General features: G+C 43.0%; 1 pseudogene; it reads left to right on the forward strand.

Annotated features, from left to right (window-relative positions):
* The window catches only part of LOC142775020 (cell adhesion molecule Dscam1-like), a 429,006-nt pseudogene that overhangs the window by 290,353 nt on the left and 118,888 nt on the right, over positions 1–19,765 (forward strand).

A 19,765-nucleotide genomic window follows, 5' to 3' on the forward strand; every position in this document is an offset into this window, starting at 1 on the left:
GTCACCCACTTCACGGGCATAGATGTCATCGGTACCGAGGCAGTTCTGTGACGTGTTTTCTCTGCCAAAGCTTTGCTTGTTGTTGTTCGCAGACGGCAAGCCGTTACCGCAGGAGTCCCGACACACACTGGAGAAGCCTGGCAGCCTCGTCATTCACGACGCTCGCAAGGAGGACCAGGGCCCGTACCGCTGCATCGCCGTGGGCAGCAAAGGGGACATGGCCACGCGTGACATCTACGTCATCGTTGTCAGTGAGTGTGACACTGCACCCGCGTACGATGTCGGCATTTTCTAAGCATTCAACGCCGGTGCCAGTGCTGGGTCTCCATTACTTCAGAGCGAAAGCTGTTATGTGTTATGGAATCACAAGAAAGGCTGTTTTTTTTTTTTTTGGTGCCGAATTTGTGCGCCGCCACCGCTGGTCTTTGTAAAACATATTAACAGTAAGAAAAAAATATCCAAGATGGACCAGGGTTCGAGTCTGGGTTCGTGGCAACTCTGTATTCCACCACATAGCCACGACTGTGCGCGAAACTACTTTGCAAAAAAAGACACTGTACAGGAGTTATGTCTGTAAGGAGCCACGTTAACATATGTGATATATAGCGTGGCAGAAGAGCACAATAACAACCTGGCGTCATGCTATGCGAATTTTGTTTGCAGGCGTCACACAACATGAAGTGCGTAACGAGTGGGTGGTTGCATGCTTTCTACCCATTAGAAATGCTCAGCCAACTTTTTTCATCATCGTCAGCCACCGCATGAACAAAGTTCGCAAACTGACTTGCAAATACATAGCGTGTATGCCTCGCTTCTCCGCATAATGCCGAATAACGGCGTTGTGGGTGCTTTTCAACTTGACAAAAATTATGATGTATGGCGTACGGGGTGCCCTGCAAGCGTGATTGAATTAGTAAACACAAGACGGGTTCTATAGAAGTGCTGCTCTTCCAGCTGTCACTGTGACTGGGCTGCGCTTTCGAGCAGGCATTGGCGTTTCTTTTTCCAGATTTTTTTCTCTTCATCTTATGAACAAGAGACTATTCTAATTGTCGATCGTGGTGTGAGAATATCATGGTGTTTACACTGCACGCGTCCCAGCGGCCATGCTATGTTTATTTGTTTTGTTTATTCGTTTATTAGTACCTTGAGGGTCCCGAGGGACTTTACATGAGGGGTGGGCAAAAAAAGCATAACAGATGAAACAAAAGAAGAAAGCAAAGCAACACTAACAATAACAAAATATAGAAAAACAGCAGTAGATTATAATTACAAAAATAAAATATGGCATTTACTGCGTTTTTAAATTGATCAAACTTAGATGACATGGCGATGTGGGCAGGTAGGTCGTTCAAGTCTTGTGCTGTCTGAAGAAAAATGACTTCTGAAAGGTCTTTTTTTTGCGTATACAGCATATACTGCGTTGGGATGAGAACGTCTTGATGTCCGCTGTGCATGTCTGTAAATGCATTGCCTGGTGGCAAGGAATGAAAAAAAAAACTTATGATACAAGTACCAGCGTGAAATTTTACGGCGACAGGCAAGATGAGGAAGATTAAGCTGATGTTTGACTGCTGAAACACTTATGTTATCTGAGTAATTTGAGATAATAAATCTATAAGCATGATTCTGAATAATTTCGAGCATGGCGGAAAGGTTAGCTTGATGAGGATCAAAAATGGCATTAGCATACTCCAGTTTTGGCCTGGCGAGTGTTTTATAAGCTATTGGTTTAGTAGCATCAGGTGCCGAAGCAAGGTTACGACGTAGGTATCCAAGAACTCGATTAGCTGAGTTAGTGATGCTAAATGTGAAGTCCATGTTAGATCAGATTAGATATGAACCCCTAGGTATTTTGTAGTGTTGGTAGCGGCTACGGGGTAGTTGGGTAGAGTGTAAGTGTTAGCGATGTAGTCTTCACGACGATAAAAAGTCACTAGGAAAGTTTTGTTAATATTTAGCGTCATTAACCAATCATCACACCATTACTGTATAATGCTAAGATCTGACAGTAAAACGGAAGAATTTGTGATATTATTTACAGGGTGATACAACACGCAATCATCGGCGAATAGTCTGATAGTAGAGGTGATGTTACGTGGCAAGTCGTTAAGTAAATTGAAAAGAGGAGGGGACCTAGCACAGTACCTTGTGGAACTTCAAGGTGAACGGGAGAAAAGGGAGATTTGCAAGAGTTAGTGACAACAAACTGCTGGCGATGAGTTTGAAATTCACAAATCTAGTTCAGCACGGAGAAGTTCGCATAACGTCGATCCCAGCACCTGGGAATCGACGTTATGCGAAGCATGCGGAGGGAAGTTGACTATGTTGCAATTTTTTTATTGAGCAGCAGCACATCATGAAGTTCAAGCGTGAAAGTTTAATCAGTAAGTGACAATGGGAAATCATATCAAATGCATTTTTTTCGAAATCAAGGAATATAGCATCAATGGGGATATTATTATCAATTTAAGAATGAATTCTATGCAAGAAAAGTGCTACTTGTGTTTCTCAAGAATGGCCGGGACGAAAACCATGCAAATTGGGATGGAAAAAATTATTAGTAGACAAAAAATGCGCTACTTCAGAGTACACTATAAGGTCCATTATTTTGCAGCAGACACTGGGGATGGATATGGGACGGCAATTGTTAGGAGACAACCGATTACCTTTTTTGAAAACGGGGACGACCTTCCCGATCCGCCAGTCCTCTGGACCTGAACCTGAATTTATTGATTGCTGAAATATTAGCGATAATATGATACTAGTTACATGCGTGGTGTTTTTGAGTACTTTATTGATACCATCAGTTCCAGCTGCTGACGAGTTTTTCAAGTGGTCGATTATATGATCAATGCCACTTGGATCAAAAGTAATACAATACATCAGTCAGTGTGCGTAGGGCGAATATGAAGGAAGTGTCTGGGTAGATTCATGGGTGAAAACTGAGCAAGAAATATTGTTTAGTGCAATAGCGACATCCTCTTTGGCCATGGAACAACCATCACAATCGATTAGCGAAATACCTTCCGTTCCTTTGGGTTTAATAGTTTCCCAGAACTGTTTAGGTTTGTTGTTCAGCAAAGAAGGTAGCACGGTACCACAAAAGTCATTTTTGACCTGCGTGATTGAAGTTAGGTAATCCTTAGCTGCAGCGAAGTACCTCGCCCAAGCCATGTTAGAATTTGAACACTTTGCAAATCTGAATATTCCTTTTTTCTTATTGTTGACTTTTTTTTTAGTTTACTATTAAACCATGTTCTCACTCAGAGTGGACTGTTCTTACTCTTTAACAATAATGGTGAGGATTTATTTTGTGGTTAGACGTAACATCTCATTTTTTTAACATTGACCAGTTAGTTTCGATGGAGCGTTATTGATCGTGATTTTCGAATTCATCACAAAAGACAGCTAATTCATCAGTCATAAAAGCGTAGTCATCTCTGTCATACAACATCAAGGTTTTTATAGTGTTCTTGGTTTTAATTATGTAACTAGGCAAGGTGCCATGAACAATACAGTAATCACTCAGTGGTGCACGATAAGATAATGAGGAACATATGTCGGCGTGTGTTGTAAAAAGTAGGTCTAGAATGTTTGCAGAATGAGATGAAATGCGTGTTGGCTGAGTGACTAGTTAAGATAGACCGAATGTAAGACATGTGTTCAGGAAATCACTTTCGATGCTATTTTTTCATAGCGTGACTGCTTGGCTAGTCCAGTCGATCAAAGGAAAGTTGAAATCACCGATGATAAAGATGGGAGAGTTAGAATAGGCTTCCTTTATGGTTTGCAAGCATACATGGAAGATTTCAATGAACGAGCTGACACTATTAGGTGGTTGATAACTGACACCAATAAGCATACGCCGCAATGTAGCATTACAGCATATTGATAAGCATTCTAGATTAGATTATACGTTTACTAACGTGCGAAGCAACAATTGGTTAGTAGCAATAAGAACGACACCACCACGCGAGCCATCGGGTCTATCTTTAGGAAATATATCAAAATTAAGAAATGCTGATAACAACTCAGAACCTAGGATTGACGTATTAAGCCACGTTACGGTTAATTAGACTACATTGCTTGAGGATGAGGAAATGAGGCTACTAAGCAAGTCACGCTTGGGTATCAAGCTACAGATATTTGTGTATAGGAATGACAGCGGCGTTCGGCGCGGGCAACTTGGTTCATTACGTTGTGTAACCTAGCACTAGGATATACGCTCAATGACCTTTTGTGCAGTATGTTCGTAAATATAGGTTTTGTTATTGTCAAAAAGGGCATCATTATGGAGCTTGAAGTCTAGTTTACGAGCCTTACCAAACTACACTAGTTGTTTGCGGGTAGGAATGTAGTGAAGATGGATCGATCGGGCAGCACTCGAAGCCCATCAAGTTCCACATGCGCGCACTTCAAGTTTCGTCGTTTCAAGGCATTCATCCACGCAAATATAATAATAATAATAATAATAATAATAATAATAATAATAATAATAATAATAATAATAATAATAATAATAATAATAATAATAATTGAAAGTAAGCCAGTGTGCTGTTTTTATATTAAAATATTGATAGATAGCACGCCCCCATGCCCCTTTTAGTCAACTAAAAAAAAGAGAGCGGGCGCAAAGTGCACCCCATACTATGACTTAGATGCGAGGCATTGGTGTCAGGAGGGCGGAGGGGGGAGGGGGCTGACGCTGTGTGTCACATCAATATCGCCGACTTGCTGGCGACATCGCTTGAGAGTTTGCAAAGGAGGTTCTCTCTGTTCCAGGGAGGCTTTCGAGGTTCATTTGATGGTGTGAAGTGCTTTGAACACTTCAGAAATTGAATGAAAATGGTATTCATTGATTGTACATGAATCTGACGCGTCAAGCAGCACCCGTCCTTTAAACCCAACGTAATGCGTGGTTGAGTTTGTGTCATTTGAAATAGTCTTAGCACCGACTCACTCACTACAGCAGCAAAGTTCGGTCTGCTCTTGCGATTGCACGGCGCCACTGTTTCCGGCCATTCCTGTCGGAGGACACTTTGAAGAGACGAACACACTGTGCACAAGCCCGACAGCCAGAATGACAGTCCTGTATAAAACTCGTTCTACCTTTTTGAGATGCCTCTCAGCTAGCCCCACCGCGGTGGTCTAGTGGCTAAGGTACTCGGCTGCAGACCCGCAGGTCGCGGGTTCGAATTCCGGCTGTGGCGCTTGCATTTCCTATGAAAGCGGAAATGTTGTAGGTCCGTGTGATCAGATTTTGGTGCACGTTAAAGAACCCCAGGTGGTCGGAATTTCCGGAGCCCTCCACTACGGCGTCTCTCATAATCATATGGTGGTTTTGGGACGTTAAACCACACATATCAATCAAATCTCTCAGCTATTCTATGCAACCTTCGTTGATTGACGAGCATAAAACGCACGCAAACAAGTCTGGCTTCAAAGCCGCACAGCCAACAAAAATAAGCATAATGAGCAAAATGCGCACATTCCTGCCGAGAAAACTGGCTCCGCTTTTCATTGCGCCATCTAAGAAGGCACCGAGTGGGCTGAAAAAAAAAGAAAAAGAAAACTGATAACACCCGAGCAGAACATCAACGCTGGGGTATTACGCTTTTAAAGACCTTGCGGGTAAATTGCCGGCACCTGTCTATGTATATACTCATTTCGTGGGTGTTGATTAATTCGTCTTCTCGCTGCGATCCGTAAGACTTCTGCTTAGCTCAGCTGGAAGAATGAGACCACCCCGGTATTAGGTTTTCTTCAACTGCGAAACTTTCTTCATCTTCATGTTCGCGTGAATTTTCTTTGCAGTTTTGGGATACAAATGAGTAAATCAGACTTTTTTTTACCTTTTCGTTATGATGATGCGATGAAGTCGTACCGCGTGCGAGATTGTCCGTAAGATGGAACTATAGGTAATCACGAAACAGTTGCTCGAAGAAAGTCTGCAACCACTCTTGCAATAACCATACATTTTCTCAGTTCTGTTTCCTGCTGATAGTGAACATGACATGGAAGTAAACACTTAAGCGAAAGTCTCCGAAATATAGTTTATCCTGGCCGTAAAAAAAGGGAAAAAAAGCAAGACTCGTCGCTAGACGCGTTCGTTGGGACAGTGTGCTAGCCAGCTGTGATGTGAGACTACTAAGCATTAGGCAACTTGCGAATAGTGAATTGCCCTAATCATCAAAAGGCTCCTAGCCTCCGATACCGCAGATATCAAGAAAAAGAAAATAAAAAAGCTAGTCATTCCAAAGTCCCGGTTTGTGTTGCTCGGCCCTACTTTCTTCTTAGCTTCAAGAATTCTGCGCCGTGACAAAGTTTTTTTCCTGTCAAGTGCCCCATTTGATATTCTCCGGCTGCCTTTCCTTATCGTATGTGCAGAATCCTGGTTCATTTCCATCTGCTTTTAAAGGGGCCCTGCAACACGTTTAGAGTATGGTCAGAAAACGCTGCCGATCGGTAGCAGATACTCCCAAATATTTTAGCGCAGCTGGTTTTCTAGAGCTCACAATAAATTATGAAAGTCAGCTAAAAAATAGTTTTCTCTTCTCTTGACTCAGCGCGTTATATACCCAAAAATTGCACGACAACAACCCATCTATCAGCCATTGGCTGATTTGAACATGGCGCACTCGCTCGTTACAGAGACCGCCGCGGGAGGCCGCTACTTTTCCAAACGTGCGCTCGCGATCACACGGAAAAAACCGCGCATTCGAAGAAAAAAAAAGCAAAAGTGCTGAAGGTCATGAGGAGTGCGTGACGTATTTCTTGGCCCCTGCCATCCCTCCCTGCTTAGCTTCCACCGCTTTCGTCTGGACGAGAGAAAAGAGAACGCAATTGCAGCATGCGACAAAACTTTGTAACTCCACTGGCACTGGATGAATTCTTAAATTTCTGATGGCGTTGAATTTGTGAGGCAATAAACTTCTCCAGTGAATTCATGCAATTGTTACTCGAAAAAGTGTTTCAGGACCACTTAACCCTTTCGGACTTTGCGTCCTATCAAAAGGACAGGAAGAATTTTCGCTGCGAAATGTGACATAATAAGTCAGAAATTAATAAAAAAAGTGTCTGAACTATTTTCAATCCAGATGTGTAGCTCTTGTAAAAGGTCTCGATTTCTTGTTATTCTAGTCGAGAAACCTGCCCACATCACTTAGAAAATATGTAATGGGTGTCTAATAGCGAAATAGTGCGTGAATAATTTTAATCCATTTTATGATATATAATAATCGTACGTGAGAGAGCTAGAAGACGACGATGAAGTGCAGTTCAATCAGCTCACCCTTGCAAACATGAACGGAAATAATTCTGGAACTACAAAGCAGAATTTGGCAATCTGTTATGATATTGGATCTTCCAAAGTATTCAATAATTAGATGCTGGCCATTATAATGCAATGAAAAGCTGTGTATCACGAGCGTGAAGGCTTGTTAATGGACAGTTTCAGCACTGCAACAAATACGTGGTTACTGCATGTTAACTTCACAGCGGTAACTCGCACCAACAGCATTAAATAAATATATGTATTTAAATTCACCACATTTCACTTTACAACCACTAAGCCTTGGTGTCGTTACATAGGACATGGAGTCATTTTTCTTGTATACTGATGGGATGCTTAGAAAAAAATTTGGCAGATCCCAGTACCTGGGAATCGACGTTATGCGAAGCATGTGGAGGGAAGGTGACCATGTTGCAATCTTTTTTTATTGAGCAGCACATCATGAAATGACGCTCAATATATGTACAAATGCTGCACGCACAGGTATATGTTGAATAGTTGCAGATGTTTATATAACCAGTTGTTTCCACTTGCACAACGATGCCAACTAGAACTTGCGTACTAGCAATACCACAAGCTGATATGAAGTGCTGATGCTCGCGAGGACGCTGGCCCTGAACACTGCTACATAAATCAACTTCAGCACATGGCAACTAACCACAATTGACATTAACACTACGTGATGGCCGTATCAAAGGAGTACATATGCAATGTTAATAAAATTGGGTAGGCAGCACTGCAACCACTACTGACGTTTCACGAAGATCAGTGCCTTTTTGAAAAGTAGTTCCGAGACCTCGCGTAGCTCTGTGGTAAAATGCTTCATTGCCACGCAGAATGCTTGTGTTCGATTACAGCTGGGACCCTGACATTTATTCTTTGCAATATCGGGTCGACACTACCGATGTCAAGTATTTCTATCCAGTCACACGTTAAAATAGCCCATGTGTGTTCTCGTCGTTCCTGAGTAGATACTGTGTCAAACACTTGTGGCACATATCATGGCCACAAGTATGGCCTGCATATCAGCGGCACATACCTGCCCATGAGTATGTGCCACTGTCTGGCGGGAAGTGTTTGACGACGTACGCGACGGCATTTTGACATTATTCATGTCTTGACCAGCGCGTCATATTCGTCAAACAATCTCACCCTCCCATACTAATTTTGGTTCACGCCAAGTTAAGGGTGTGACCACGAGAGCATCCAAACCTAAGCGGCTAGATAGATAGATAAATAGATAGATACGCTCAAAGTCGCCAAAGTTCACTAAAAAATGCCTCGCATTTAAAAACATTTTTGTGCTCTTGAAGATGTGGTAACTCCAAATCAACAAGAAAAAAATTTCTGCCAATTAAAAAAAAATCAGGGCTGAAAGAGTTAAGAACACCTCAATAACGCATCAACGTTTTGCAATACAAGAAGTGGATCCGAATTCGCAGTGACGTTCACTAGCAGAAAGTTGTAAAGATAGGATTGTTCATGAAATATTTCGGCCACCTCTAGCTGTCGGTGCGGCCAGCCATCGGCAGTGCCTACACTAACTAAAGCATGTGGGAATAGCTTCCAGACATATTTAGGCACTTCGTTTTTACGTGATGTCATCTCATGATAACCGCCTAATTCCTTCGGGCGAGATGTCTAGTTTATAATTATTCTGGTTTAACGTCCCAGAACCACTATAGGATTTTAAGAGCCGCCATAGTGGAGGGCTTCGGAAATCCCTACCATTTGTAGTTCTTTAACGTGCACCTAAATCTAAGCATCTATGTCTCTATAGTGTAGGGTAGCATACTGGCCGGTCTAGACTGGTTAACATTCATGCCTTTCCTTTCCCTCCTCCTCTTTTAAATCTAAGCACATGGACTTCAAGCATTTTCGCTTCCATCGGAAATGCTGTCACCGCGGCCGAGATTCGACCCCGCCACCAACGGGTCAGTAGACGATTGCCTTAACCACTAGACCACCATGGAGGGTGATGTCTAGTTGAGTTCGCGTGCTGCTAAACTTCGCGTGCTGCTAAAGCAGTGGGAATGCAGCTATCAAAATAGAATAGAGAGTATAACAACGGTGCAACCATCGCGCGCCAGTTATGAGACCGTATTTTCCATTCCGTAGTGGTATTACCAGGAGAAAAAAAAAAAGGTCCCGCAAAACAATAGAAATTGTTAACCCCATTCCGCACTCACTCCGTTTTAAAATCTTCCATCCAACCTACGCCCTGGTGGTGCTCGAAAAGCGCTCTAAGCGGTGCCCACCATTCTAGCGGTGCATTTTTGCGCGCGAGAGTGGCGAGACAATGCGTTTGGGCGACGCGACAACTGCTTCTGGCGCCAGTGCAGTATATGCGCGTCGTCGTGCGCGCTAGCGCGAGACAAGAAGGACGAAGAGGAGGGCGAAACAATCCAGGCTTCCCCGCGAACTGCGATTCCCGGACCGCGGAATGTCCCGAGGCGACACAAAACGCGCTTCCGCCACCAACTCTGCGATAGAAGGAAAAAAGAGAGCGATGGGAATACAAGTACAGTCTCGTATCTGTGGCCCACGCACACTCTTCGCACTTCTTTCTTCTCTTTCTCGTCGTTTTGTTCCCTAGTTTAACTATTCCACGTCGTATCGCGCAGTCTAGCGCAAAACGATCGCTTCGCCGTGTGTACGGATTTCCAACGGTGACAACTGTCTCTCTCAGGTGCTTAGCTCGCGGCACTCTGAAGCCAGCCTTTGTTTGCGCGAGCACAATTCCTTTATCATTATTATTTTTTGCTCACGGAGTGGAATCCCTTTTGAAGTAACTTTTGGGCAAGGTATGAGTGACTCTTGGAGAACGCTCTGCGTTCGCGCGGAAGCATCATAGCTGCAAGAAAAGGAAACATATTTTTTTTATTAAAAAACAGCGATGAAGCTGCGTGCTTTTTTAAGTTCCCGTTTCTTCATCCTCCGCCTAGCAGCGACAATTGTTTCGACAAGTGTGCATGATGAATTTGCCCGTGTCTCCGTATCTGCTCCATGGAGGAGCATCTTTCACGTTCTGTACGCCGTGCGTCCTTTTCGAGCCAGCTTTTCCTCGTGACTTGCGTCGCCTATCGAGGCACACTCCAGCGGCCTCGTTTCTTTCATCCGACATCGTCGTGCTGTGTTCTCAAGCCCGATCGTCTCTACTACACGGGTGGACGGTTCGACATCTTCGTGACGCCGAATACTCTTTGAAATATACCACAACGCGAGCTTTCATTCGCCGCATTTCTCGTTTGCAGACCAGTGGAGCCTAAATAACATGTGAACATAGATACGGCTCCTTGCATAACACGTCTGCATTCTGCTCAGCGTCGCAGCTGTCTGCATCATGTGATGTTCTAATACGTGGTATTGGCTTTGCATAGAGCGTTGGCTGGTGGATTTCGTCCTGGGAACAAAGCGAGCCGATCAATCCGTATAATCTGTATACTTTTACATCAAAATGATCATTAACTGTGGAGTTATTCGCAGCTTGACTCTGTCTAGGAGGAGACGTCGGCTGCATAGTGTTGTGCATTCGCCCGCGACACGCAAAGTGGCTCCATGGCCATGATCCGCTACATGCGGACTAACGATTGTCAATAGGCGAGGCGGCTGCGTTACAGTACTTTCTTTCACCATAACGATAATTCAAGTCCATGCGCCCCAATTGGTTTATTAACAATGTATTGTCTGTGCGTCTTCTATTAAGTTACTCCTTGCTGAAATATTCTACGTTACTTTTTTATTATGTCATTTTCGTGAACCCTGTTTAATTACCAGGAATATTGTAGAATTACAAAAGTGCACGGCTACTTCTTGTTAATTGTACGATTTTTTCAATAGATTCTAAGCATTGCAGTCACATCGGCAATGTTTTTGCATTATAGCTCTAAGGACCTATTACCCGCTATAACCCGCCATTGCGCCATGTCTGCCAGGGTGGAACAGTGGCTAGCGTGCTCGCTTAGTGACCCTACGGTAGTGTGTTCGATCTCGGCCATGGCGGCTGCATTTTCGATGGAGGCGAAAATGCTGTAGACCCGTGTGCTCAGATTCAGGTGCACGTTAAAGAAACTCCAGATAGTCGAAGTTTCCTGAGCCCTCCACTATGGCGTCTCTCATAATCATATAGTTCTTTTGGGAAGTGAAATCCTAGATATTATTGATGCGCCAAGGATTATACAAGCGGGGTTATTCACAATCTTGCCACGTTCTCACTTTGGCGGCCCAGTGAGCTCAAATATTGCTATGATCATTTCAAGTGTGCTGTCTCGTGCGCGAAGTCTAACGAAGATGCGAGTCTAACAAGCGCTACAACATTCTATTTTATGCGAGGTAATTTTTCAGCATTATATCTACACTGTGGGAAATCCGCCTAACGTCTAAACGTGCGGTCCGTCGCGGTGGCCTAGTGGCTTAGGTACTCGGCTGCTGACCCGCAGGTCGTCGGATCGAATCCCGGCTGCGGCGGCTGCATTTCCGATGGAGGCGGAGATGCTGTAGGCACGTGTGCTCAGATTTGAGTACACGTTAAAGAACCCCAGGCGGTCGAAATTTCCAGAGCCCTCCACAACAGCGTCTCTCGTAATCATATGGTGGTTTTGGGACGTTAAACCCAGCATATCAATCAATCAACGTCTGAACGCGCTTGCTTGCACTCGAGACAGTGTTCTATTCCGCTGTAACGGGCATACGACTGGGGTTCTGTGATTATAGAATCGAGTTTCTTCTACCGAAGACACCCAGTTCAAATTTAGCCATGAAAATATTTTTAAAGATTCTTTTTTCTTAATTTAGTTATCCATATATTTGCTCAGCAGTCGATAGATTTGTTATGCACTAATTAGGTGCACCTTTCCTGGATGGCAGCACCATCCTCATCAAGCATGCTTGAATGGAATGTCAAGGTATCTATCCAAAAATTAAGCGAAGAGTAAGTATGCTCAGTTGCATAATTTTTGGGAGATAATTTGTAAAACATAAATAAATCTGTGGTAGAGACCTGTAAGAGGTGGCTAGAGGTGGCACGGAACTACAGTAAACATGGAATGGATTACTTTACGATAATCGCGAAAATTGGCGCTCCGGAATAAGGCCAGTGTTGATGACTTGTCGGTGCAAACTAAAGAGCATAGAGAGAGCTAACAAAGTTTGGTAGCACCAGCCGTCGTTCCCATTCAAAGGAGATGACTCCTAACATCCTCCCACCTATCCAGAGCATGGAAGAAAGAGCCATTGGCTGCTCGTTCACGCAACGTAACTTGTTAGGTAACTTTGCGGGCGAGCGGATCCATGATTTTATTATGAAAGTATTGATTTGTGAGGTTTAACACCTCAAAACTACCACATGATTATGAGAGACGCCGTAGTGGAGGGCTCCGGAAATTTTGACCACCTGGGGTTCTTTAACGTGCACACAAATCTGAGTACACAGGCCTACAACATTTCCGCCTCCAACGGAAATGCAGCCGCCACAGCCGGGATTTGATCCCGCGACCTGCGGGTCAGCAGCCGAGTACCTTAGCCACTAGACCACTGTGGTGGGGCTATTATGGAAGTATATTTACACTATAAGCAGGTGACGTAGCGCATTGTGAAAAAAAATCATCCTTATTCATTTCCCTAAAGACGTACGGCTCCAAGGGGGAAGCTTCCTTTTTCCGTCTCAGTCCATGCATCCCGCGCCCTCCTTAGCTGGTCTTACATTGCATCTGTGATAGGTCCCTTTTTAAGCAAGTGAAGATATCCTCTGATGACGTCATGATGACGTCCTACGGTGAACTCATCACGGGGTGGAAATTTTTGCATCACACACGTGGACGCTGACGGCCATTTTTCGCGTTCAATGAGGCATCAAGGCTTTCACCTTAAAGAGGCCCTAAAACAATTTTTTAAGTAACCATGGAATGGATTCACTAAAACGGCCTATTTCTTCAAGAATTCAACAACGCAAATAAATTAACAATCCATTCAGTACGAGCGGAGTTGTGAATATTTCTAGCACGCTGCAAACGTATTCTCTCTTCTCTCGTCCCGACCAAAGCACTGAAAGCTAAGCAGAGAGGGATGGCAGGGGTGAAGAAAATACGTCACGCGCGCCTTGTGACCTTGTGCACTTTTTCTTTTTTTCTTTTCTTTTAATACGCGGTTTTCGCATTGTGATTGCGCACGCACGCGTGGACAAGACGGCCTCTCGCAGTGATCTCTGTAGCGACCGAGCGCGTAATGTTGAAATCAGCCAATTGCTGATAGATGGCCTTCCACGAGTGTTTTTTGAGTGTCATTCATCGTTTGTCGAGAAAGGAGAAAGTAATTTTTTGCTGACTTTGATAATTTATTGTGAATTTCAAGCCGCTTGCTGCGCTATAATATTTGGCTCGTGTGTTCTTGGGAGCTTCCACAAACGATCAGCAGTGCTTTCTAACTATGGTCAAACATTGTTGAAGGGCCCCTTTATTAACACCTTAGGAGTGGTAACACTCCTAAGGCCGCAAGATATCTTGACCGTACATGGTACCGCGTCATGTGGCAGCCTAAGTAATTCGCAGTGGTTGTCGCGAGCTTTTCTTTTGGCCTTTGTGTAAACCTAGGCAGTCTGCTCTCGACTTTGACTATAGCGCACTGCAGGCCACTCTCCTTCCGCGCAGGGCAGAAAGCAACACTAAACCTTAACGTAAGACGGTAAGGGGAACCAGTTGCTTGGGATTCATCGTGAACTTGTTTACAGCGCAACACCAGAAACACAGGACTGTCTTTCTCTTTCGTTGTTTTTGCTCTTTTGCTCCTTCCCTGCCATGTGTTTCCGGTGTAGCACTGTGAACAAGTTCATGACTAAACATTCACTTTTTTCAAGTCTAGATTCGTTGGTTACGCTGAAATGAGCCCCTTTTGCTGTTGACATCCTTAGCTGCTGTTTATTCATGGAGCCGTCAACTCATTATAGTGTGGGACTTCCAGGCATCCTATTTGCAAGTCAGAGGCTGATCCTCGTGCGCACGAGAAATAAATGAATAAATCAAGTTCGCAGAAAGCAGACACCGACTTCGTCTGCTGCGGTTTGGTCTGTCGGCCTCATTTGAGAAAAATAAAATCTTTGTTATGCAAAGTAGTGACGCGCCACGTATTTTACAATCTACGACTTTTTGATGAGCATCTGTGTGTATAGCTGTGTTAGAAATATAAGAAAATCAATTCATCGGCACAACAATAAAATTTACAAGTGCGGGTGCCGAATTCCAACGTATTATTGATAGAGGACATAACCTGACTGAGGATGAAAATTCATCATAGCGAGAAAATGGCAAAACAAAACGCAATTATGAGATGGCATTGAACTGTCACTTCGCAAGGAAAATCAATTCTCCAAAGGAATGAGCTTACCATATTACCTAACACCTGCACGCCCAGGTTGTTATTACCAGACGCGTAAGGAAGGCCCCTATAAGGGGGATTCGCTTCGCAGCTATTAAGCGTCATCCATATTTACATCGTTATCTAAAAAGCATATTTTACCCGTAACCTATATGTCTATTTGTCCTTCGTGAAGATGGGAAACTCTCGCGTGAATGTTGCTTCCTTATATGATAATCGAACATAGGGGCTATCATGAGCATGGGTTTTATTTTATGTTTTGGTAGTGAAAGAGCATAACATGCACCAGCCATCAATAATGTGCTCCGAATATAAATAGAACTTTCACAGATCGACAGAAATGCGGGCTCACTTATATGTACGGGAGCATCATGAATTATTCGGCCGAGAAAGAGTTTCTGTACGGCTGGCATCCGCCAGCAGTATCACGTGGAGCCTCACTCACATGACTTGCAGCTTTGCGCTCGTTCCTTTTTTTAAATAGTGCGCCTATGTCTATGCTAACAGCCGCCGACGAAATATAGAAGTATAGTAGGAGAGTCGAGCTTATCTTCCTGTGTTGTAGAACAGTAGGCATGCTTCTTGACGGTAATACGTAAAAGCTACATTGCCAGCCTCATAATATACTGGATTCGGTCTTTTAATGATTCAATCCGCAGCGCTGACATTCTTATGGCAAGTCTCAACACTAGGAACGAAAGCTTTCCGTCAATACTGCCCCAGTCACGCATACAACAAGCATAGGACTTCGGCAAGAAGGAAGCATGCTTATATATGTAGCACGCTTCCTTCTCTTGGAGTCTACTGTGTCACTCACCTTGCCTTTGCTGCATATAACATCCTGCTCCATTCTATCAGTGTCTCTTTGCATCCTCTGGAATACCATGTACACATGGAATATCTTGAACATCATTCTTCAATATGCTCCCTCTGTATGACTTCCGCCATGGTGGAGTAGTGGTTACAGGGCTCGACTGTTGATCCGGCAGCCACGGGTTCAATCCTATAGTCACGATGTTCGCATTTCGATGGTGACGAAGTGCTGCAGACCCTTTGCCTTGTGCAAAGTCCGGACACTTTAAAGGTGACCAGATGGTCGAAATTTCAGGAGTTCCCCACTATCCAACCTCTCTCATACTCATATCGTATGTTTGACCCGTAAAAGCCATTTAATTATTTATTATTCCCACCGTAATAAATGTAAGCTCATCATTCTATCCCCTTACTCTCCTTGATCGAGTTACCCTGTTTCTCTTTCGTATTCCTCGACTGTAACCAACCCGTAGGTCAAGTGATGCGTGTCATTAAATAGTCAAAGTGCAATTTGGATTACCGCTAAGCTAACGTGAATTTCCTGTTCATTCGCGATACCTAAACTGGGTTCGAGGATACCCGGGAGTCCGGTGAGTGGCTTTTAAAGTTCCACGAGCGAATGAAGTCAGGCGCAGCGCATGTTCTGCCTAACGAACTTTCAGATTAGAGTCTGAATTTTCCAAATCCACCACAGGTAACACGCCAGTTTTGTAGAGTTTCTAGGAACAAACGTCGAGAGAACGTCCTCCATGATGAATATACATATATTCGGCCTTTGAATGATCGCGCTGTAGGGGTTTCATACATACTGGCACAGTGATGTGAACGGTGGTGGACTCGCATAAGCCACCAGTTTCGGGTATATTTGCTGGCCTATCGACTCGTTTTGAAGGCATGTCATTGGCCGGTTAGGTGGCTTAATAGTGAAATAACACATGTGAAGCGTTAAACGTCCAATTCGTGCAGTGCAGGTGGGCACAGGCGTGTCGATGCCCGCAACAAAGAGCGGGCTCGATTCCCCAGTCAGTCCGTTTCTACTTTTTCTGTTAAACATGGAACGAGCCCTTGCATCGTGTTACGCGTACTGCCGCCCACTGGAGCCCGGAAGCATGGCCTCGTAATAATAATAATAATAATAATAATAATAATAATAATAATAATAATAATAATAATAATAATAATAATAATAATAATAATAATAATAATAATAATAATAATAATAATAATAATAATAATAATAATAATAATAATAATAATAATAATAATAATAATAATAATAATAATGATATTAATATTATTATTATTATTATTATTATTATTATTATTATTATTTTTATTTATTTTTTATTTACAAATACTGCTGTCTCAGTTTTTGAGACATTGCAGGAGTGGAATACAAATGTTCAAACAGTAAAACAAATTATCAGAATACATGACTACGCAACTCTTTTTCGAATTGCAGAGCATCGAGTCTGCGCAGAGACCCATCAAGCTCATTCCATAGATCCACGGTCCACGGAAAAAAGGAAAACTTAAAGCAGTCGAGACTAGCTCTAAAGGGCGTAATGTTTAAGGGATCAAATCGTCGGGTACGGCGCGCAGAAGCTGCAACAAAAGAAATGGGCGCTAGAACACCCAAGCCTGTGTGAACAGTCTTATGCAGGAGGATGATACGATCGCAAGTGCGCCGATGTTCTAGAGACTGCAGTGATAAAACATGCGCATGCGAAGTAGGCGAGAACCGCTGGTCATAGCGACGAAAAATAAACCTTATTGCTTTCTTCTGAACAGATTCTAACATAGCTATGTCATGTTTATGGTGAGGCGACCAAACAACCGACGCATATTCAAGTATGGGCCTGACCAAGGTCTTGTACGCTGTCAATTTGCATTCTTTTGTCGAGTTGTTTAAAGTGCGTCGGAGATACCAAAGTTTTCGAAGAGCCTTGTTGCAGATTGTTTCGACGTGCGTGCGCCATTTTAAGTTTGTTGTCAGAGTTACACCTAGGTATTTAAACTCCGTGACACGAGCTAGACTGACACCATTATTAGTGTATGCAAAACTAAGAGGCTGTTTCTTATTTGAAAAGGTCATGGCTACAGTTTTTTTGAAATTAATTGACATTTGCCAGTTTTCACTCCAATTACAAAAGAATGAAAAAACACTGTTCAGGGCTTCCTGATCTTCAACACTAGAGATGGTGTTATAGATAACGCAGTCATCTGCATACATTCTTAGTTTAATTTGTGTGTCACCGATAATTTCTGCTACGTCATTTATGTAGATAATAAACAAGAGCGGCCCAAGCACCGAACCTTGGGGCACCCCTGAAGTGATTTGTACTTCAGACGATTTCACATGGTTAAACGTAACAAATTGTGTGCGTGACCGCAAGTAATCTGCTATCCAGTCAACTAGCTTATTGTCACCAAAAAATGTGCGAAGTTTAACTAAAAGTTTAGCATGGCAAACCAAGTCAAAGGCCTTTGAATAATCAATAAATATGGCGTCAATCTGTCCTCGGTCGTTAAGAGAAGAAGCGACGTCGTGCGTAAATTCAAGCAACTGTGTAACAGTAGAATAGCAAGCACGAAAACCGTGCTGTGATCGGGAAAGTATATTGTGTGCATTTAGGTATTCTACAATATATTTATGAATGATATGCTCCAAAAGTTTAGAGCTGGTAGAAAGTAAAGATATTGGCCTGTAATTTGGTATTAATTGCTTGTTTCCAGACTTAAATACAGGCACGACGTTTGCTAATTTCCACAGCTGGGGAACTGTTGCAGAGATTAATGATTTTTTAAATATTACAGTAAGATAATTAGCACACCACTCTGAATATCTTTTTAGAAAGACATTGTGAATACCGTCTGGGCCAGAGCTTTTCGTTACATCAAGATTTAATATAAGGTTATGTACTCCGGAGGAGCTTACTTCAAGATCAGGAAGAGCAGACAGATTGCTGCATGCAGAAAACGAAGGCTTGATGCCGTTATCAGTGGAAAAAACAGATTTGAAATAATTATTAAAGGCATTTGCTATAGCTTCGGGATTTGAGCAGGATTGGTCATTAACAATAAATGATGAAGGTATAGACGATACAGGACTAATCGATCTCCAGAACCTGGATGGATTTTTTTTCATAAATCCAGCCAAAGTATTGCTGAAGTAGTAGTTTTTAGCCTCTTTCATTTTAGTGCCTAATTTACTTTTCAATGTATTAAATGAAGAAACATTGTCGTTACACCTGGAATGACGATTCTTACGTAAACGCTTTACGCGACGAGTGAGTTGAATGATTTCTCTATTATACCATGGGTGTCTTGGGTTCCGTTTAATATACTTTTGAGGCACGTACTTTGATTGGCATTCACGCACAATGTCACAAAACTTAAGGAGCAGCGTATCTACATTGCAAAATTCACTGCAATATACAAATTCATCATAAGATGAAGCTAAAGTGTCCAATACGGAAGTATCATCAGCGTTAGAAAAGTTCAAAACAGTTTTTATCTCAGGTCTTTGAGGTGGACACACTCAGTTCAAGGCAACTTCGACAGCTTTATGGTCAGATAACCCATCGATGACTTCGCATTTTACACCGTGCGATAAGAGTTGCTGGTTTACAAATACAAGGTCCAATATTGCGTCCTTGCGTGTTTCAGTATCTACAACTTGAGTTAACCCAAAAGAAACCGCCAGATCGATCAGGGAAGCGCAAAGTGTCCTGTCACGCCCTGTTGGGATAAGTAAGTTCCAGTTAACGTGCGGGAGATTGAAATCTCCAGCCAAAAGTAACCTACAATCGTACAACTTGTTACTGACAAGGTAATCATTAATAGCAGGGACAATATCATCGGAGTTAGGAGGACGGTAGAGGACACCAATAACTATTACGATACCTTTAATGTATATTTTGCACCAAATGGTTTCTGTACCCGGAAGGTCAGGTAATAAAGAAAATTCAAGATTGGATTTAATTAAAACTGCCACACCGCCTCCACGTCCGGCACGCCTGTCTTTCCGAAGAAGCGCATAACCAGCAGGCGAAATTTCGCTGTCAATAACAGTATCATTTAGCCAGGTCTCAGTAAGGCAGACAATTGATGGGCTGTGGCATTCCACTAAACAGTTCAGAGCTTCAATTTTGTTTAGTATACTCCTCGCATTTAAGTTGAGGACAATTATATTCCGATCACAACGTCAATCAGCCTTCGCGAAAACAGAAGCGGATGAAGCTGAGTTTATACCAAGCGCTTGCGCAGAAGCCGATTTCGCAGAGTCGG

Source organism: Rhipicephalus microplus, chromosome X (genome assembly GCF_043290135.1).
Source record: "Rhipicephalus microplus isolate Deutch F79 chromosome X, USDA_Rmic, whole genome shotgun sequence".
NCBI classification, from domain to species: domain Eukaryota; kingdom Metazoa; phylum Arthropoda; class Arachnida; order Ixodida; family Ixodidae; genus Rhipicephalus; species Rhipicephalus microplus.